Raw genomic sequence first — 22,581 nt, 5'->3', positions numbered from 1 at the left:
GGCGGCTGGCGGGGGTCGGCGGCGGCGGAGGACGCGCTGCTGGCGGCGGCGGCGGCGGCGGCGGCGGCAGAGCTGGAGCGCGCTCGGCGGAGCCCGGGGCGGGAGGCGGCCGCAGCCGGGGAGCCGGAGCCGCCGCCGCCGCTGCCGCCGAGCAGCATGGTTGGCGGGGAGTTTACAGCCCCCGGAGCGGGCAGGGGCCACGGAGGAGAAGCGGCGGCGGCGGCGGCAGCGGCTCTAGGCTGTAATTGGGATGCAAAGCAGGCGGTGGCGGCGGCTGCGGCCGGGAGGAGGAGGAGGAGGAGGCGGCGGCGGCGGCGGCTGCAGCGGTCGGAGGGGACGCGCTGGAAGTGGGAGCTGATGAGTGAAAAGAAAAAAAAGTCTTTGGATCTTTATTCTGCTAATTAGTTTCCTGCAAAAAATGGCTGTGATTAATTCAGTGCGCATGTGCTTCATTACCCAGGCACGACGGGAAGGGCTAATTAGCCACCTTCTGGATCAATAAGATTCAGCAAAAAAGAAAAGGGGGAGGTGGAGGGAGGCAGAGGGGAGGAAGGGAGGAAAAAAAAAAAAAAAAACCGGGGGAAAGTGATGAGCAGGGCAAGGAGAGCAGGAAGAGAGGATGGGAGAAGAGCCCAGGAAGAGGGAGAGAGGCACCAAAAGTTTATGCATGTATTAAAAACACATACACACACACGCGCACACACACACACACACGACACACGCACACACACACACACACACACACACACACACCGAGAAGTGAAATGCAGAGAAGCAACAATAGAAACCTGGCTAAGATTTTTTAAAAGATTTCTTTCTTTCCTTTTTTCCCCCTTTCTCTCTTCTTTCTTTCTTTTTTTCCTTTTCTTTTTCTTTCTTTTTTTTGGCAAATGAAGCAATGTTTAAATTAAATAGGAAGAGAGCATCTTCAAAGAAGAGGGGAGCAAGGGGGGGCAATAATGGAGTGGGACAGCTCAAAGCAAAGATTTAAGTGAAAGGCAGAGAAGCAGCAGAGACAAAATAGAGGCCACTTTAAATTGCAAATCTGAGATTTTTTTTAAAGGAGGAAAATTACCTCCCCCCCCAAATCAGAGGACAAATAAAGAAAATATGGAGAAAACTTTAGCACGTACCATAGACTAGACAAAAAATATATATATATGATATGTTAATTTTGCCTTCTGAAATAAGATACAATCAATCTTCTCTGGTTCTTTAGAAGGAGAGGGGAAGCAGGAGTGATGATTAGAAGGAATAAAAGGGAGAAAGTGAAACAGAACTGAAAGGGGGGTAACTTAAGGAAAGACAAGAAAAGGAAAAGTTGCACTTGGAAACAAGTCCAACTTTCTACCTTTCTGGACCTAAGAGAAAAGTAAAATCAATTTTCTCGTGTAAAACCTGGAAAGCAGATGTTTTCAAAACACAGGAAGCTATTTTGCCATCAAAAGCAGGGATGTAATAAAGGCAGTGAAAAATAATTTCAGACTAAATTCGTAAGAAAGAAAGCCAATATATTTAAATAGCGAGGAAAGGTCTAGAGTGGAGAAAAGGGGAAAATTACATACCCCTTCCCTAATGCCAAAAAAAAAAAAAAAAAAAAGTCTTACAGCTTCCTCCAAGAGTTTGGAACAGAGTCTCGAAGCCAAAGGGCTTGAAATGAGAGGATGGATTTCAGATAAAGACTAGGAGCAGTACATCCCACCAGAGCCCAAAGGAGATCCCTGGAATCAAAGACAGCAGCCAGGGACCCTGCTACTGTACCGATTCCCAGTACATCAAAGCCATCACTTAGGTGGGCGCACGGTACCTCCAAAAAGCAAGCAAACAAACGCAGGAAGAACAAGAGTCTCAGTCTGTCTCTCTCTCTCTCTCTCTCTTTCTCTACCCCCTCTTTCAAATCCTAGCCTTAGCGTCACTGCTAATGCAATAGATTTTTTTTAATGACAAGTATGTATTTATGTAAGTTCTAAATATGAGCTAGTACCACTGAAATTACAATGTCTGGAATAAAATAAAATGCAATTTGCACTTGAAGTGATCTGCAAACAAATGCAAAAACAACGTTTATGTTTCTGAAGGCATTTTTAGTGAACCCTGGAACATCAGGTAGACAGCTCTCACCAAAACTTATTTTTCTTAGAAAAAAGATTTTTCGCCAGCCTAGCTGGATTGTTTATTTTAGAAGGAATTTGGGAATTAATCGGGAAATCTATTTGATTAGAAAGGAATTCTTCATTTTGAGAGATTTTCCAATGCTCTTAAGAGCATGCAGCTTCTTAGTCAAGACTAGGGGGAGAAAACCGGTTTAGGATTTTGCAGGGTTACCTCATCTAATCCTTGTGAATTCACTCTGGGAATAATGCTGTTTTATTTAGAAAGAAAAAAAGAAAATACATTTAGAAAAATCGGGGGTTTCCTCTCTATGAGCCAAATCTGGATTGCCATTCAAACTTTTCCTGGCTGCTTTTCCATGCGGGACAGTTGATCAATAAAGCCAAGTCCAGGCTGGCTTGCTACAGGTTTCACCAGTCAGTGCTTGCAAAACCTTTGTCATTTTCTAAAAATAAAAAAGCTAAAAGTTATTGTAGAAGAAGGGGCTTTTTTTTTGTCCCCTGCACAATGTGTCTTTTGTGAGGTTAATGCCATTCTGGGCTCTCGATAGCCCTGGACAATGGGAACTCTCCAGGAGCCTGCAAAGACTCTGGCTTTTTTCTTTCTTTTTTTTTTTTTTTAAGGGAAGGATGAAACATTCCTACAGTCCAAACACAACTTCTACTTTGATTAAATAAATATTTATCTTTATTGTAACCATTGTATATTTTTACCTTCAGTTTGTCCGTTTCTGATTATTATTTTAAATTTTTCATTGGCAACAGCTAATCTTTTTTTTTTTTTTTCCCTTTCAGTCCAAAGTGCAGGTCAGTGTAAAATGTAGCTGACTGAAAGAAGACTGGTAAATTCTGAATTTTTCCATAATACATCAGGTAAGGAAAATTGTTCAGACCTTCAGGAGTATATTTGCCTCTTATTTATCTATCTTCACGAATCTTCATAATTCTGTTGATTTACTTTTTTAAGATGCAGCAGAATTAAATTTCTCCCTGTAGATCTTGGAAATTCACTTAAATGCTATGTATTTATTTTCTTTTAAAAATGTAAATAGTACTAGAAGCGAACTTGGAGCTTGTTATACAAAACAGCGCGGAAGAAGTCAGATATCTCCACTGGTATAGGCTATTTGAGGGAAATTCTGGATATAAATGTATTTCATGCTGCAATATAGGAAAATGTCAGCTTAATCTGGTAAATACTTATGCTAATTTTACTCAGTGAATTCGTTATAAAGAGGAGAGGTACCAAGCTTGTATGATTGAATAATGCTTAGGCGATAATCCAGCATCTATATGGATTATTTTATGTACAAAATGAAAAAAGGAACCAAGAAATTCAGAATCTAAATCCTTCATTTAGCTGGCAAGAGGGCAGAAAATTTTAGACCAATCTGTTTTTAAGACATTTACAGTAGGGAGAGAAAGTAGAATGTAGGCTAAATATTGCATTGATGTGTATATTTCTCTGCCTCTCGCTCAAATAAATGGATACAAACACAAAGATATATGCATAAATGGGCACATAAATATACATTTGAATGACTCTAGATGTCTTTGCGTCTCTGTGTGTGCGTGAATATATGTGCACACAAATATACAAGGTATACATAAATGCAGGTACTGTACAGAGCTATGCGTGTGCTCTCTCGCTGGGGGTTTTTGTTTCCAGATCTGTTTGAAGCTACTTTTTTGCAAATATAACATAGGAGTGTCGGTTTAATGATGAAGATATGGATGGTGAATTTGAGTAAGAATCTACTTCTCTGCAATTTTCAGAATCTGGGGTTGCAATGTGAGCAGCTATTATTTGGTCCAAGGGCTAAAGATGCCGTGGGCCAGTCTTAAGGGGGAAGAGAGGTGAAGGGGATCTTAGGAGATCTCACTTGCAAAGAGCCTAGCTTCTGGGCCCTGGGTTTTCTTCTGCTGGAGGGTTGGGGACACAAAAACAAAAACAAAAACAAAAAGGGAGGAGGAAGAGAAAAGAAAGCCCGTGAGGAGCCAGGGGAGGCTGAAAGGACGCCTCTGCGCACAACTCTAGAGCTAGATCTAAGGGCAGGGTTGCAGGGTGAAGAATGTGCGGGTCTCTTTTTGAATGTGTATTGTTATTCTAAGTCTATTGTATGTATGTGTTACTGTCCTTTCATTTGCCACGACAACATATGGATTCCATAAATGCAGACATGCTGAAGTGCATCTGTCTGGGTAGTTAACACGATCCAAACATCCCTCTTCGTTCCGCTAACTCTGGCTCTTCCTCGGGTTCCCTGGCAGCGCTCCGGGCTGGCCGGCCCTTGCCCCAGGCTCTCAGCACCCTGCAGTCTCGCCCTTTTGTAGTCTCCTGGTGGGATCCAAGGTGCCGCGCCGAGGAGGCGGGCTGCTCCGGGTTCGGGGGTCAGAGGCGCCGCTGCCGCTAGCCCCTGAGCGCCAGGGAACGAAAGGGTTAAGCTGCCCGGGCTCTGGGAAGGGGCTGCGCTCATCCCGGAGCGAGGTGCAGCCACCAGCAGCTGTGATTTAGGGGTCAAGTCCGAGATCACCTTTCTCCTGCCTCTGGAAATGGCAGAAGATGAGGTAGGGAGGGAGAAACAGGAGAGAGAGGCAGCCAGGCGCGGCACTTCGCGCTCCATCCATCCGTTCCCTCCCCCGACCTCCCAGCCCACCTTCTGACCCCCAGACAAATCGAACAGTTCCCCTTTCTCCTCGGGGTGCAGGGTGAGGTTCTTCTGAGCGTCCAGAATTGTTCCATCCCCCAGCTCTATCCTAGGGCTAAAGCACTGTGATCCAAGCCCCAACCACCAAATCAGAAAGTTTGCTCTTAATGCACCAGAGGGTGAGCAGATGGGTCTGGGTAAAAAATGCTCCCCATTTGTGGAAGACAGGGGTGCCCTCGGCAGAGTGGGGGAGTTTGGATGTTGGCGCCAGCCCCGCAGACTCCGGTCATGCTCCTCATAGTCCTCAGCGGATGTACACAGTGGTGTCCATTACATGCAGCTTCTTGCTTTGTGCCCACAATCTCGGTCCAAAGCTTTCTTTCCCCCAACTTGGGCAGCCTGGAGAATACTTTTGTCAAAATATTTTTCACGCCTGAAAGATAACCAAAACCCAAATTCAGATTTGTTTCTGAGGCATTTCACTGGAAAAGAGCAAAGCGTCTGAAGTCCCCTTGTTCTGGCGCTGCACGGAAGCACCTGGTTGTGGGGCTCAGTGCCCAGGTGATGCCCTGGGGACCGTGGGCCATGTACGCGGTGCCCACAAAAGAGGCTTTAATTGAGAAAGAGCTTCCCAAATCCACCCCACCAGTTTGGACTTTAGGACGACAGCTCTTTTGGAAAGTTACTCCAAGAAAAAGGAGTTTTTGGTGGGGAAAAAAACTGGCTGGAAATGACAGAGAGAAAGGAGAACTAGATCCCTGGGGGGACACGAGACAGGTGGGGGACGCTAAGAGTAGATAGGGAGATGAGCGCACAAGGAGGTCCACATACAAGGCGTGTAGGGCACGGCCGCGCAGAGGCTCAGTGACGCGCTCCCCAGACGCTCCCTTCAGCTGTCAGAGTGAGGGCGAATCACCCCGATTTCCGCTTCTGCTTCCAGGGCCAAGAGTGGACCAGCTGGTCCAGTAGGCAGCTGAGGTCTGTCTTCCTAGCCCCGGCACCCTTAACCCCGCCAGAGCCTCCAAACCACAGAAATCAAACCAAATTGGCCGCTCGAATCTAGAGAGGTTTCATCCCTGGGGCAAGGGGGAGGGAACAAGCCTTTTTTTTTTTTTTTTTTTTTCTTTTGAACTCCCGATTCAAAAGAGACCACAACCTACTCTTGAGTGCCATCCCCAATACAAGGATTGTGGGTATGTTTCATTCTTTCATTCTTTCTTCCCTGTTTCTCAGAAGTCAAATCTTTAAAGAATTAGCCCCAAACTTAGAGTGCTTGGGTCACTGAAAGAGTTCCAAATGATAAAGCCTGCCCTTCGTTTCCAATACATGGCGCACTGTGAAAATGCAGGGCAATTATTCAGTTCCAGGGTTTGAGTCAGATTTCCAGTTTCCCCGGTTCCTTTGCAATGGAAATCAGAAATCCAACCTTGGGGCAGAAGTCACCTCAGACTTGGTGGCTCTCTTGGGTTCCACACAGTCTGCACCACTGGCAAGCGCTGGCTTCCCTTTTGGTGACCTGGTACCAGAAGTTTGCGCTGACATCTAAAGCCTAGGGCGGGGGGAAGAAGAGAACTAACCTCATCTCTATGCATCAAAGTGAACAACTTGAGGGCAAGAGACCCTCGGTCGGGCTTTATTCGCTTTGGGGATTTCCAAGGGCATAACTTGGGAATGATCAAGGTTTCTGACTTGCCAGGCAGAGGCAGAAAAAAGGGATCCTTGAGAGGCATGGGCAGCGGGCTTGAGAGCAGTGCTGAGAGCAGGCAACTGAGACCTGGCGCCCATTTGCGCAGCGCCCGTTAGGGCCGGCGTGGGGAGTCAGTGCCCGTGGTAGCACGTGCATTGTTGACACGCAGACACGCGGGCGTGCGCTAATGGAGGGATGCGCGGCTGAGCAATCCCCCGATGCCTGCATTTCTTGCAGGCATGGCTTGTTTAATAGCCAGGGAATTGAGTGCCTTCCCTCCACCCCCCGCTTTTTTTTTTTTTTTCTGAGAAATGTAGAAAGGGACCTATACCATGTACATATTCTGAAGAAACATGTGCATTTTTTTCCTGAGAAATACCTGGCACCATAATATTTCTGATTTAAGGGGCAAGGGAAATCTTTGAAGTGAAGAAAATCAGTGGGGGACGAACTATCTTTTCCTGATTTTTTTTTGTGCGTGTGCCTCTCCTCAAAGCCAGTAATGGGATTTAAAATCAGAGATTCCCAGTCCTCATCCTCCCTCCCATTCCATTTCGCTCTCTTCGCCCCAGAAAACATCTGCAATAACCGACTGCACGTCTAAGGGGATGGTTTAAAGAGAAACAAGATTTGGGGCGCGCGTCAACTTTCCTTTTCTTTTTCAAATGAAGCTGAAAAAAAATTCCAAGGACAATTTAAGCACCAAACGACATCGAACAGATATTTTTCCAAAGCAAAAAATTTCTAATTCGTTTGTTTCCAATTCTTAGAAATAGAGAAGAAGGCAAACCCGATCTTCCTGCACAGGGATGACTCGAAATTTGGGGGCAGCACTTGGTTAGGGCCAGGAGGGGCAGTGCAGGGTGCAGCCCCAGCGTCTTGGAGAAGTTCGGTGCATGCCAACCCTGGGGCGCTTGGGCTGGGGCTCTGGCTAGCTGGGCTCCCCGCAGATGTCCTGCGGGCCCAACGTGCCAGGGCATCATGCAGGGCAGTGGTCCCCTGTGGGCATGGCCACCTCCCTGTTTAATTCCAAGGCTCAGCGGGGCAGCAGGAACATTCAATGCCACTTTCCTCTGGTCCTGGCAAAGGGCGCACTCTTTTTGTGTCTAGTCTAGTCTCCTGCCCCCTGGGCTCAGCATCGTGGAGACCAGCCACTGTTCCCACCTCCCCAAAAACCATAACCTCAAGGATCCCGACAGTTTCCTGAGACACTGACCACAGTTCACTGAGCCAGGGCATGCGTTCTTAAAGTCTGGCACACCCAGCCCCATTTCGGGAAATCTTTATCTCCTGCCGGCTCCGGGCCCCTGAGAGGAAGCCCGGGAGCTCCTGCGCCTGGAGAAGCCGGCTGGGGAGCTAAAGCCAGCCCAGCGCAGAGCCGCTGCCCTGGGACCCAGGCGCCCCTCACAGGTGCGTCCTTAGCAAGGCTCCTCACGGCTTCAACTGGGTGGGTAAATGGCCTCCCTTGGAAAATTCGAGCACCCCATTATGCCCCAGCAGGGCACCCCCAGAAAAACCAGCCAGGCCTGGAGGTGCCTGGCCTTAGCAGCCATCTGGGAAGGAGAGGGCAAGTCATAGGTGCACTTCAGGCCTGGGCTGAGCTACCCCAGCCCAGCACCTGCCTCCAGCTTTGATCCCACTCCCCACAGAGGGCAGCTAATGGTTTGAGGGCAGTGGTCTCCACCACCCTCCCTGGGCTTCCCAGCTTCTTTCAGGACACAGATGCCCCAACCCTGTCCTGTGGGGCACCGAGGTAGCCACGCAGCATCGACCACAGGGGGCAGTTGGGGGCCCTGGACCCACCTGCCAGAAAACACGGCTGCTTCCTGCTCAGGCCGGCCCAGAGTGGTTCTGCACCCTACAGCCCAGGGAGATCTGGGAGTGGAGAGCCCCCTGGGGTCCTGCTCATCACTAAGGCTGACCAGAAACTGGGCTGGTCAAGGAGGTGGGACTGGATGTGTAGGGTTAGCAAGGGCCTGACTTGCCGAGTGCCTGCGTCTGCGTGTTTGGTTCTGTGTATCTCCCTCCCTCTCATTTTGTCTGGGGGGAGAAAAGAAAGGAAAGCGGGCAGATTGGTGCCGACCCTCTTTCCAGTCTGGGAGCGCAGCAGCAGGAAGTAGTGCTCATAACGACACTTCAGCCCTGACACTTGAATGCTGAAGGTTAAACTCACAGTCTTCAGGGAAGGGCTTCCTGCCAACTGACCAACTGTGCTCTGCCACAGGCCTCACCTCACCCTACCCCCTCCAGGTACAGCCAACACCCCCGCCTCCTGCGGTCTGGGAACCTCAGGGAGAGGTGCCCCTGGGGGCTGGCTCCTCCCACCTCCCCCCACCTCCAGGGACCCTCTCCTTTTTTGTCTCCCCCATTATTTTGCCTGTGGCTATTTGTACCTCACTTTGGCCTATGGGTTCCAACTAGTTCCTGCTGTGGAGCTGGGATGAACTCGACACTGCATCAAAGATGCAAGGTTCACACAAGTGTGCTTGGGGAGAAACCACACTTGTCCCCTGTCCCTTTGTTCTGGGTATGTGGTGGCCCCCACAACTTGGTGCAGGCAAACCTAGAGCTTAGTGCCCAGCCCTGGAAGTGTCTGCAGGGGGACCCTGACTGTAAGGGGGCATGTAGAGGCCAGATTTTCGGACAGAGAAGGTTCTCCAGAAGGAACAGCTATGGGGGGGGGTGCCTATCCCAGGAACCCTGTTCTTGGTGCCTGTGATCAAGAATACCTCTTCCCTTTCCCTCTTGACCACATCCTCCCAATGATGGTGAGATTAAATTCTGCACCCTTAAGAAGAGCATTCCAGCAGGAGATTGGTGGTCTCGTAAACGGAATGGGGTTAGCTCTTGGGAGACTGGCACACCGGCCCTTTTCTCTTCTTCCCTACCTCCCTGAAAACACCTACTACGTGTCAGTTCCTCAGCAGGAACTTTACACAAATTGCATTCCATTCTCTCAGCAGCCTTGGGAAACTGGTATTATTAGTCCCATTTTCTAGATAAGGAATATCAGACTCTGAGAGATTAAGATCACACAGCTATTCAGTGGCTCAGCGTGAATTCGAACCCAGCTCCATCTGGCTTTAAAGCTATTTTTATTACACCACCTGCCTCTGGCCAAGGTCAGGAGAACCAGGGACTCAAGGGAAAACAAAAGAGAGATACACAGTGTCCATGGGCTCAGAGGAGGGAAAGAAAAATATTCCGGGAAGGGTTCTCTGGTTTTGATAGGGATTCAGGCCTGGGACACACATCAGAGAAAGTCAAGGCCAGAGACAGAAAGGACAACGAAATATAAGGTGAACAAGCCCCCAGCCCAGGATGACATCAACATAATATCACCCTGAAACAATCATCAGTGTACCCCTGGATGTGTGGACCTTAACCCAGCCATACCAGGCCAAGATAATACCAGGCCTTTTTCATTTTCCTTTGTAAATTTTCTTACAGTGTCTGAAGCTCAGACAAGTTCCTAACTTCTGTGAGTCAGCAGGCTGACAGGAAGGGATGATCAGATGACCAATTACTCATGAGGAAATTCAGAAAGTGGGTAGAAGAGAGGGCAGTAACATGGGAATGGTAGGCCCCCTAGGGTCTCCTGGTCGCTGCGCTGAGCTTTGCACTGTTGGGGGGTGGGGGGGGCGGGGGGGGGAGGCGAGAAGGGTACTGTAGCTGCAGGCCTGCAGCCCCCTTGGAACAAAAATATTTGCTTTGTGGCTATTGGGGTTTGGCTACGGGAGAGTCTTCTCCAACTCTGGCCTCCACAAGTGCCACCAGGTACTGAAGCACTCCTTTGGGAGGGCTTCTGCAGTGAGAGGAGGGGGTAATCCGGTCAGTGGCATAGGCTGACATCTCTTCGCTGTGTTTTGCTGGGTTGTCTTGGGCTGAAGCGAGTGTGTGGAACTGGGCAGGACTGGCCAGGCCCACACGGAGGGGTTGCTGAAAGCCTTGTTAAGGAAGTCCTCCTGACCAGGCAATCCAATTACATAATGCCACAAAAATAACTCTGGGCTGGGAGTCTTGTCAGAATGACGTATTTAGTTAGCAGAGAGGGGTATCAAATATCTATCTTCCAACACAAGGGCTGAAAGTACACTTGTGGCACCGCTGGACCCCCCCCCCCAACTGAACAAGGAAGGGTAGGGTGCAGTGGGGAGGGACCAGCGTCAAGGATGCACATTTCTTTCTCCCCTCCCTTTTCCCCCAGGTGCAACAAAAGCCAAATGCTCAGTTCAGCTGCACTCTGCCAGCTCATACCACATACAGAGTCAGGTACTGAATGGGTTAGGGGCAGCTGAGAGAAAGAAAGGAGGGAGTGGGAGAAAGGAGAAGAAATGGAGTGAAAGGGGGTTTTTGTTTTGTTTGTTGGTGGAACAGGGTGGGCATAGGTTATCTTATTATTTCTATCTAGACTAGACAAGGCCTCCCACTACAGTTGACCAACTAGTCCCACTTTGTCCAAGACCGTTCTAGATTTAAAACTGCATCCGAGGAACCCCCTCAACTCTAGAAACTGGGACAGTGGGTCACTCTCCCTCCCACAGGTTTGGCCAGATTTCCACAAGGACAGAAAATTATGACCAAGATAAGGTACTTCATTTTGATTCAAAATTATTAAAAGAATGACCTAAATAAGCTATTTCACCATAGATGCAAAGGCCCTATTTCCAGGAATTTGAAGAAAAAGGCATACACTCTGTTTTACCCCCCCCAACACCCCCCCCCCCCGGACCATTTTTCGGCTCTAGAGCTTTCCAGGTGGAAGAATCACCTGTTCCATCTGCTCTGCTTTTCAGATAAAGTTTCCAGACATGCTTTTGCCCTTCCAAAATGCCCTGAACTCCTGCCAGGGTTTGGTTGGGGATAGTGTTATATCACTTTGAAAAAACTCTGCTTGAAACTCTGCTCCCAACATCTTTTTGTCACCTAATCTCTTTCCTGGGTCTCAGTTCCTCCCTGTGGCACCACGGACACATTCTGAGCCGTATCCTTTAATATATTCACCTAGAGCCTGTTAGCATTTTCTTTTTCCTAATATTGATAATCACAGCATCTGATCCTTTTATTCTAAACTGTGGCCTTCCAACCCATCCTTCATCTAGACCCATCTGCACCCCCCCCCCCCCCAAGGAGACAAATGAGGCTAAGCAATCCCTGGCCCAAGACACTTTCACAGCATCTGAGCTTCCATGTGCCTTCATCCCCACCTCCATTCTTTTTTAAAATCAAAATGTCTCTAAACTCCTCGATCTAATTATAAAAGCAAATAGCTTTCCCTCCCTGAGTCCTATTCCCTGGCTCGTGAACAGGCAATTCCACTCGGAGACCACCTTGTCGCCAGCCAGAAAACCAGCTCCTTTAGGACGCAGCAGAGAGGAAAGGGTGAAGTGGCAGCGCCTCCGCCCTCCCCCAGCAGGCTCTGCCTTTATGGAGTCTATTTCCAGTCTGTTTACCTGGCAAGGACCACGTGACCAATCCAGAAGGAAATGCTGACATCACTGTCTCTCTCACACATGTGCGCCTCCCTCCCTCCAGCCCGCTCTGCCTGCATTCCGGCATCCATCCTCTCCGCCTCTCCCGGCGCCGGCCCCTCCCCCAGCACTCGCGCCTTCTCCCACTTATTTCTCTGTCTTTCTCGGTCACACTTTCCTTTGTTTTCTTTCTCCTTGTAGGCTGTCTCGGAGACTGTCTCCGGCGCGCACGCACGCGCGCGCACGCGCGCACACGCACACACTTCTGGGAATCCTTTTCCCTTCTCCTCAACAAGCCTTTCTTCCTCTTTCAATCTCTTTCAGATCTGTGGCCATTGAATCTTCACTCTTTTAAAAATACACTTCCTCTTTCTCTATAGATTGGAGATTTATTTAAAAAAAAGGGGGGACGGTCCTGGAAGATCTGGAGAACCTTCCAGGCCCAGGATGGGGTGGGGGTGGAGGGGAGGGCAGAGCAAGGCTGCTCTGTCCAGCCACTCAATTTCCTGCTCCAGTGGGCTTGGAGATTTAGGTGTTGGGGGTTTGGTCAAACGTGCCTTCTTTATTTATTTGTTTTCAGCCTTTCTTCTTCCAGTTTCCCTCCCACGCTTCCTCACTGCTGCAGGAAGGGGGTTCCTTCCCTTCCCCATAGCCAGACCACAGGCCCGAGCAGCTCTTGGCCCTGTGTGCACGCGGCACATGCACCTCGTTCCTGGTCTTTGCTGCTGCCGCTGCTGCTCCTTCTGTCAGAGGCTGAGGGGCCTGCTCAGCATCCTTCCAGCCCAGGGAGCTGGAAGGCCCTGGAGGCAGAGGGGAGGGGCAGTGGTCAGTGCAGGTGCCTCCTGCCTGTTCAAAGGGCTATTTATACGAGGAACCAAGTGGCAGGGCTCTGGGGTGCGACTGCTCCTGGAAAGCTTGCTTGGTGCATGTGGGCACAGAGCCAAAGCATGCAGTTTAGAGGAAATGTTTAATAAAGACACGGGAGTCTCAAACTGCTTATTTATCCTTACGGAAAGGTGGAGATACGATGTCCCTGGAAACTGCCTCAGAAGTGGACTGCAAGGTTGTAAGGCCAGAGGGTAAAACAACTGGGGCCTTCAAAGGGAACGGGCTAGCCTGGGCAAAGGGGCAGAGAGCAGACTCTCACGGCCCTTTCTCTCCCACCTCCCACCCCAAGCTGTCATCTCCTGGGTTCATGCGCCTTTTACTTTGGGGTGGGGCAGGAGGTAGAAGGATGCATGTGAAGTCATGCAAGAGTGAGACCATTAATATATACAATGGAATATTACTCAGCCATAAAAAAGAATGAAATCTTGCCATTTGCAACAACATGGAGCTGGCGAGTATAATGCTAAGTGAAATAAGTCAGAGAAAGACAACTACCATATGATTTCACTCATGTGGAATTGAAGAAACAAAACAAGCAAAGGGGAAAAATGAGAGAGAATGAGGGACAGGAAATCAAGAAACACTCTTAATTATAGAGAATAAACTGATGGTTACCAGAACGGGGTTGGGGGGGGGGGTCGTGGTGCATGGGTGAAACAGGCGATGGGGATTAAGGAATGCACTTGTCCTGATGAGCACGGGGTGATGTGTGCAAATGTTGAATCACTATATTGTACACCTGAAACTAATATAACACTTTCTGTTAACTAACTGGAATCAAAAACTTAAAAAAAAAAAGAGTGAGACCATTAAGTAATCATTACTTAGGTGTGAACTAATAATCCCCAACACTCATAAAGGTAGAACCCTACCAGGAGGACATGGTATTTTAATGGGTATTTTTACCATTGGGTTATGCTAAAAATCAGGCATATAGCATCTAGGGGTGCCTAGCGTGGCTCAGTCAGTTAAGCATATGCCTTGGGCTCAGGTCATGATCCCAAGGTCCTAGGATCAAGCCCCAAGTAGGGCTCCTTGCTCAGCGGGGAGCCTGCTTCTCCCTCTCTCTCTGCCTGCTGCTCCCCCTGCTTGTGCTTGCTCTTTCTATCAAATAAATAAAATCTAAAAAAAAAAAGGAAATAGCATCCAGTTGGAAGACCCCAGTAAAATCTAGGGGTAGGACCTTCAACATTAAAATAGTACTGTTCTTCAGTGTTCAGATGCATTCCTACTTCTTGAAAAATGTTTTCAGCACACATTTAAATAGCTCTGGCAGCCAGTAAGGAGAGAATTCAGATGTTATAAGGTCACCTTCTGGAGAGACCTTTTCATAGGTCAATATACAACGCCAGCAGGGGAGTCTTTAGAGGAGGTCCACTCATAGATACATGTCTCTTCAGACATGTTAAGATCTAAATCCTCTTTAGACACGCTGGGAATCCAGAACTTTTCTACTGGATTTCTTTAAGTATTTTGTGCAAGTTCTAATTTTAAACCTCCAAATGTTACAGGCCAAGGACTCGCTGTTTTGAGTTGTCAATTAGGTAGATAGCTCTGTTGGTCAATTAAATGATTTTTGTGGTTTCAGAACCCAAATAAAGCGGTATGCAGAGTCTCAGCGTCCTTCTTACCATCCCCATGAATATTTATGGTGCCCTGGCTGAAGTAAAAGCACAAAAGACTAGGATGGAGCCCAGGTTCCAAAATCCCTGTAGGCTTGAGATGCCTGCGTTACAAATTCTACACTATCTAGTTAATTATCAGTGTTTGTCAAACTAAAGCCCAGAGTGGTGGAGAGAGGTGATAGAGGGTGGTGGAAATTATGCAAAAAATATAGAAGGAGTTTAGGTCTTTTTAATATGCTGCCTTTCAACTTTGGAGGGATCTGGGAAAGGACATGCAGAAAGTTCTTTTCCCATCCTTGAGTCTAGCTCAGGCTGGCCTCCTCCTGTGGAGGCCCAAGGCTGGAGTTGACCTCACCCAGCTTCTCATATTCAGCTCTCTGGGGAGGTTCCCTGGATTAGCTGACAGGCACCAAAAAAACATCAATAAGATTCATTTGTTTCACTACTCAATACTTGTGATGCTGTGGAAACTCACACGCATTTATGAATAGATTTGTATTCATGTTATGTGTCACCCCACCTGCTTCCCCAAGGATAGGCACCATATGGAGTATACTCTGTGCGCATCTCCATAAATGCCCACAGTGCTAATTGGTACTCAGTGATGTGCCCGTGGTGAAGTGGAGGATAATGATAATGTTGATGATGATGAGGATGACAATGATGATGACACTAAATTGCTAATAATGATTCAAGGATGAAAACAGTTCTGGGCATAAAGAGATGCTCAAAAAACACAGAATGAATGAATAAAGTTTAGATTTTTACCGGCTGTTTTCTGAGATCTGATTATTATTTTTTTTAATATTTACTTCATTATTACTTATTAAAAGAAGGCATCTCAACTGCTGAGCCTGTGGGCTGGGCTAAAATGGCATAATAATAACACAAGGTGGACTGGCAATCCCTTTTCATCATCAGTGTATTTTTTAAAATATGATTGAGGGGGCACCTAAGTGGCACAGCAGTTAAGCGTCTGCCTTCGGCTCAGGGCGTGATCCCGGCGTTATGGGATCGAGCCCCACATCAGGCTCCTCCGCTATGAGCCTGCTTCTTCCTCTCCCACTCCCCCTGCTTGTGTTCCCTCTCTCGCTGGCTGTCTCTCTCTCTGTCAAATAAATAAATAAAATCTTAAAAAAAAATATGATTGAGATACCTAATACTTCCCTCTCTCAAGAGAAATCACCACAGAAGGTAAAGTTTTTTGCTGATACATAGAGTGTAGAACTATTCTCCCACTCTGCTCAGGGAAGGACGTTAGAGAGGTGATGCTGGGAGCACAGGAAAGACATGTCTTACAGTCAAGCATGAAGGCCTGCAAGCCAGAGGTGGTCGCACCTTGCAATGATATGCAATACACAAACCAACCGTTTTTAAAACATATACAGAAGTAGCGGCGCCTCGGTGGCGCAGTCGTTAAGCGTCTGCCTTCGGCTCAGGGCGTGATCCCAGTGTTCTGGGATCGAGCCCCACATCAGGCTCCTCCCCTGGGAGCCTGCTTCTTCCTCTCCCACTCCCCCTGCTTGTGTTCCCTCTCTCATTGGCTGTCTCTCTCTCTCTGTCAAATAAATAAATAAAATCTTAAAAATAAATAAATAAATAAAATCTTTTTAAAAAACCCAAACATATACAGAAGTAAAGAAATATCAGAAAAAATTCCATAACTATCTGGAAGAATCAAAGTCTTTTCTTAAAATTTTGAGTATAAGGATCACCAAAGGCTTGGGTTCTGGTCCCAGCTCTGCCAACGAGAGCCGATGGCCTCCAGTAAGTGACTTAATGCTGGATTGTATTTTCTCCTTGTAAAATGGAGACAACAATACACACCCTACAGAGTTGTTGGAAGATCAAGTGAGATGCTTAATATAAAGTGTCTGTCACAATGCCTGGCACCTGGCAGGCATTCAGTACACGGTAGAAATGGTTAATATTATCCTGACACCACCGCTCACCTGTCTGCACCTGCGAGGTTGGAGTGTGAAGAGCAAGCGACTATGAACGTGCTGTACAGACTAGATAGCCTTGCACAAACCCAACACATTCTTTCCAGGTATTACTGGGCCCTGGGCTCACTCCGTTAGCACAGGTATTCTCCACCTCTCAAAAGTTCACATTACTCTACTTCGCTTTTACAAAAGACCTACTACCAATTTTTACTAACCGAAAGACATGCGAAGACAGTTTTCGTTTTTACAGAAAAAGGCAAAAAGCAAAAATAGTGCCGAGCATTTGCTTTGCAGCAAGCTGTTAACGTAGGCAACACACACCCCAAGCAGCCAGGGTAGCCCCGCCAAGATCCTTCCAGACCCACTCTCAGCATCTCGGCACCAGCTGCCAGAGCTTTGAACTGTGTCTGTGAGCATCTGCGCTTTGTCTCGATTTATTTTGTGCATCCGTTAGCATCATGTGTCCCAAGGTAACAGAAAAGCCTAAGAGAGGTTATTTGGGGGTCTGGAAACATTCAAAGATTTTTCCATATAAATTAATGGTAATTGCTGCTTCAGAAGCCATTTTGGCTTCTGAAAGTTTTCACAGGAGCACTCTACTTTCAGAAAACAGGGGAAACCAATATTGGGAAATGGGGCAGAGATAAAGATATATTCTCAAGGACTAGTTTTCTCCATATACAGGAACCCAATATACTGAATTCTGGGCATACGGTTACTGAAATGAGGAAGACGAGCAACCACCAGACGTCCTCAGGGACGGTTTTGTGAAGATTAATAGTTAAACATGACACACGTTATCAAGGTGCATGGGCTCCCTGCAGCACAGGAGATATGTAAATCCAAGGAATAGTCATCAACATAATATCATCACCATTTCTAGAAACAGATTCTTTCCTAGGCCAGAAGAGAATTTCCAGAAGTATCTTTCCCTTTTGGAATTACAGAGTATGACAGATTTATTTCCACACATCTCGCTTGCTTTCAGAGTTATTGTTTCCTCTTATTTTTCTCCCCTTCTTTGGTGATAGAGAGGCCTGAGAACCGATTCTGTCAGGAAGTTCTTGGGGAATTTTCAGGAGGATGTACAAGTAGGTTATATGAATGACTGTGAACAGCAAGCATCCTTTTTTTTATTTTATAAAAAATATATATTCATAACCAATCTTCGGATAAATAATGAAAACCACGAATAACAAACGTATCAGATATATTTTTTCAGAGCACAAAGGGTCCTTTTGGAGCAACTTCCTATCATTTCTATCTCTTCTTCTTAAAGCAGATCAGGTAACGTTTCCCCTGTTACAAAAAGGATGTGCTATTAAATCCAGATCCCAGGATAGGATCTCAATTGCCCCCTAGACATCTAATGCCAATGCCCCAATTTATTGAATTTATCGACCAAAATGTTGGATGGAGCAGGTTCAAGCATCTTGCTAAATAAAATATAGATTACATTTATCATTTCCCCTCAATCTACTAAAATCTTGTTACTTTTTCATGGAAGGAAATGAATCAGTTTGACAGGACTTGTTCTGTCAAGTGATATAAGTTCCCAACACTGTATTCACTGCAGATTATTCTAGAAGTGATTTGGCAATCATTTTTTCCAGGTAAAGTTCCAGATTAGGACATTACGAACTTCCTCTTTGCTTTTTAAAAATAGAGGCATTAATCTTGCTTCTTTTCAGTCTTTCCAAGTGCTTAAAAATGAAGTTACTCTCCCATGATTTTAGCCAACAACAACAGATTCCCTTATAAAAAAAACTTTGCCCTGCAAAAAACCTACTTAAAAAAGAGGTGTTTCTGCCAGTATTTAAGGCATATTTAAAAGTTGATCATGCGAAAACAATGAGGAAGCAAATGGTCAAAGCTTAAGACCTCTACTTCCACAGGCCTGTTTCCAGATCTCTCCATGGATTTAGATATGATCCAAATGGATTTCTGAATTGAATGGGTTCAAGGCCAGAGACAGGTATGGTAAATTATCAGATTGTGTCTACCTTGTATGTCTCACGCGAGTCAAAGCCATTATTCTCCAGAAATATATTGAAAATCCACTAGTTAGTAAATGAGAAAAACGGGAGAAATGATGAGAAAAACTTCACAGTTTATACCTTCTAACACAAATTATAGCAGCTATAGGGTCTGTACACTTCCTAAAATCTTAAAGTTTAATGAAAACTCAATGTTTCTAGAATGCATACTGAAGGCATGCAACCTTAAAGTTAGCACAGCCCCAACTCTGTAAAGACCAAGATGGGAGCACAAAGGCCACATCCTTGAAATGAAATTCAGATATCTTGGGTACTTCTGGGTATCTCTAGGATTTGGGGTTTTTAAGTTTAATGGAGGCAGATACTTGTTTAAAGCCTCTGAAGTGGCCCTTGACAGGTCAAAGCCTGGTATTTACCAATCTTTGTGAGCCTGCAATTTAAGTTCCTGTATCCTTTCTTGGGCGCATGCACCAGGCTGATTCCCCGTCCGGGTTATCCCAGCTACCTGCCTCTCACTTTAGCCTCCAGATTGCTCAACACTGCTAGGGACACAAGGACCTTGAGTTGACGGTACCCTCTATGGTGTTCTATAATGCAACAGCCAATTACGGGTGGTTGTTGACTCCTGAATAAATTCCCCAAACCTGCTACTCCACACCTTTTCCACACTCCTCCAGCTCCCACCAACTGCACTCTTTCTTAATTCACAGCAAAAGATTTCAAACCCTTATTTCTTGAAACTGTGATTGGAATGAATATCATCAACTTGCCCATTCCATTACCTTAAAGTGCCTTGCTCTGCACCCTCTTCTGCACCATAAAATGCCTTTGTATCCTTCCTCTTACTCTGCCTTGCTTCTACTGCAAATCTTTCCTGGGCTCTAAAGCCTGATCTTTACAGGTTCCTCCACTCCCCTACTTTTTATTTCTCTTTCCCTACTCCTGTCTCCATGGCATGCCTGCCCCCACCACTCTCCCATCTTTCTTTAATTTATATTTGGAAACGTACACATGCTCTATTCTCTCCTACTAAAAAAACAAAATAAAACAAAACTTTCCCTGATTCTACCAACTACGCAACCCTTCTACTCACTACCCAACTTCTTAGAAGACTCATTTAAACATGTTCTCCGGGCCATGATTGAACACCCCCAGTCCTGTGGACAGCTCTAACTGGAGAAGGATGGCCATTATTTTGAGCATAAAGTGATTTTCCTGTCGCTCTTGCCCACTGGTCCCTTGTGTCACCTTGTGAGGCCACCCAGAGCAAGTCTAATTCCCTGACACAGACAACCTTTGTTCTGTCCTGTCCTCTTCTTCCCAATCCTCTTCCTGAACTAGGCACTACCAGTTCCTTCAACTGTTCTTTACAAGACCCGATTCTGACTTCCTTTGCCGTCTTATTTGCAGTTTGACTCGCTTAAAGGGTTGTGTCCTGAGATTAAATGTAAACGACTACATCTGCTCCTCCACCCAGCACAGCAGAGCAGGGTTCTCGCCTCCTTTGTTCTCCTAATTACGCTTTGCTCAATACAATTGCTGAATCCTCCTGCTATCATCTTAAACCTCTTAAGATAATGGTTCACAAGCTTCTATTCCAGAATGACCCAGGTAGCCTTAATAAATGCAGATTCTTGGGCACCACCTTAAACATGTTGAATCTAACAATGGGGGTGAGGGGACAATGACACCTGGGAATCTGTATTTCATTTTAATTTTTATTGTCTTGGGGGGGTTCCACATTTTAAAGAAGAATGCCAGATGATTCTTAATGCACACAAAACCTGGGGGCGGGGGGGGGGATGCTCTCTAAATGTCTGTTGCCAAGCCTGCACATAGCCCCCATATTTGCGCAGATGGATTTTGGGGTCCAAGACAAGGCATTCCATTTCTTGCACTGTATTTCATCTTGTTAGATTTGGTTCATTGTCTTGCCCTATCAAAATCTGCCGAACTGTGTATTCCACAACATATGACTTCATGACAACCACGCATGGATTAAGATGAAAAACCTTAATGTCACAGCACTCAGGATCTCCCTCTACACTGACACCAACGATGGTCATCCGTTCTATCAAACCCCTACTTCATCTTTTTCCCATGAGATAAATGGACAAATTGTCATTTGCCATGTTGCCAAATGCCTCGGTCAAGCATACGCTGTTCTTTGTCTTCTATATTTCCCTGATCTGCTGTCATGTCAAAGAAGAAAATGAAGTATTCTTGAGGGTCATTTACACATGCCTTCTAGAATCTGTGGCCAGGCAATGGCGTGTAGTGTGCAGAATCCACCTTTTCCTATGACCTTGTTCTGAATGCCTACGGCACTTAGGCATTGTATTACAAATGTTCTTGTCCACATTTTGACTCTACTACTAGAAAAAGAGCTCTTGAACTCTGAAGTTGTGTCTTATGTGTCTCTAAATATCTCATGGTAGCTAGCACAATGTCCTACTTTTCTTTGAAAACTTTTCTTTGAATGAATGAATGAATTTTACATTTTATTCCCACTAACTTACTTTACCTCTTTGTTCGAGATGAAAGCAGACTCTGTAGTGAACACTAGGAGACTATGCTTCTTAGGCCTGAAGGAAGTGGTGTGCCTGGACAGATCTCCACAGGCCCAATTATTTCTTTTAGTCACTGCCCATTCAAATGAGCTTGTTAGAATAAAGGCGTTCTTTGAGATGAAGTGTGATGAAAACACTGAGAAATGATGACAGTTTCTAAAAACATCACAACTTTACTAGAATCTGTGGCAATGACCAAATGAGACACAGGAAAGTGCATTTCAGAAAAACCTTGGCGGGGCGCCCGAGTGGCTCAGTTAGTGAAGCAGCCAATTCTTGATTTCAGTTCAGGTCATGATCTCAGGGTCCTGGGATTGAGCCCCACATCAGGCTATGTGCTCAAGCAGGAAGTGTGCTTGAGGATTCTCTCTCTCTTTCTCCCTCTCTGCCCCTCCCCCCTCAGATAAATAAATAAATCTTAAAAAAAAAAAAGAGAAAAGAAAAACCTTGTCTTAGTGGAGCCACCGAAGTCAGCATAACATGCAAACGTATTATGGACTTCATTCTAACAAGACCCCTTGTGATGACAGACAAAGCAGATCAATAGGACAGGAGATGGCTGCACAAGGAAATCTAGCTTCCCTCTGCGTTACAACTGCAGACACATCTGAGTAATCCTCTGATACATAAGATAGTAGAGTGGACAACTGTAAACGAATGACGGGAAGTCCTGTGTTTTCTATGGCTCATGTGAACTTCTTCATGGTCATTTTGTCTTTCCTATTTTTTATAGGCCAGAGAAGATTCCATAAATACTCCAGAACATTGGGAACTATACTTCACTGGGAAAGCCAGATAGCCTCAGGTCTACTTACTTGTTCTGCATAGGTACAGGGCAGTGATCCTCAGCTAGGGGGTGACTTGGCCTCTTTGCCCCAGGGATATTTGTCAGTGTCTGGAGACGTTCTTACTTGTTACAGCTGAGGTACAGGTAACTGGCATCTAGCGGGTAGAGGCCAGGGATGCTGCTGAGCACAAAGGCATGTGACAGCCTTCCTCAACCAACAAGAATTATCTGGTTCAAATGCCAATCGTAATTATACTGATGAAAATATTCAGTTAAAAATATCCAGTGCCGCTACTGAGAATTCCTGGTCGAGGGCTATGGTTCTAGTGCCAAACCTGGAAAGACTGAACCATCTCAAAGGGTCATGGGGCTACCTGTTAGGGATCTGTGAGGTAACTCATGGGTGATAAAAACTCTAAGATATTTTGCGGTTCTATAGTGAGGCTGGAAGACCTATCTAGTGGGCTGGAATGGAAGTAGAAAGGTTCTGGAAAACTCCTAATAGCTACAGGTTTTACTTCAGAGTAGCTTACTGGAAAGGCTCTTAGTGAACTCTGCTCAGAAGGCAGCCTCCTTCTCGACAGATGAAGGAATGCAGGCTCAGTAGAATCGCGCAAGGAGCGTCAGTAAGCCATGGTCATGGTCATAAAAAAGCCCTGAACCACAGCTGCTAATGATGTAACTGGAGACTTAAGGCCCCAGGAATGTGAGGTGGACATGAAGCAAACGTACCAACTGGAAAGGGTGCTGTTTTGGTGCTGACTGCAGAAAAGTCTTAGTCCTATAGAAAGAAAGGGGAATTCACTTTACTTGAAGCTCCTAGATGACAGATACATTTTCCCCAACTTCCT

At 46.3% G+C, this 22,581-nt stretch overlaps 1 long non-coding RNA gene across 2 annotated transcripts in view; it reads left to right on the top strand.

The window, feature by feature from the left end:
- Positions 1 to 692: 692 nt before the first annotated feature.
- Positions 693 to 22,581, top strand: part of LOC103673602 — a 34,830-nt gene continuing 12,941 nt past the window's right edge. For both annotated transcript variants that reach the window (XR_571437.2, XR_571435.2), the window contains exon 1: positions 693 to 2,984. This is a non-coding gene — a long non-coding RNA (uncharacterized LOC103673602). The remainder of the gene's footprint in view (positions 2,985 to 22,581) is intronic.

The sequence above is a fragment of the Ursus maritimus genome, unplaced genomic scaffold, assembly GCF_017311325.1.
Source record: "Ursus maritimus isolate PB19 unplaced genomic scaffold, ASM1731132v1 scaffold_19, whole genome shotgun sequence".
NCBI classification, from domain to species: Eukaryota; Metazoa; Chordata; class Mammalia; order Carnivora; family Ursidae; genus Ursus; species Ursus maritimus.
This window is presented reverse-complemented; position numbering and strand designations above follow the sequence as displayed.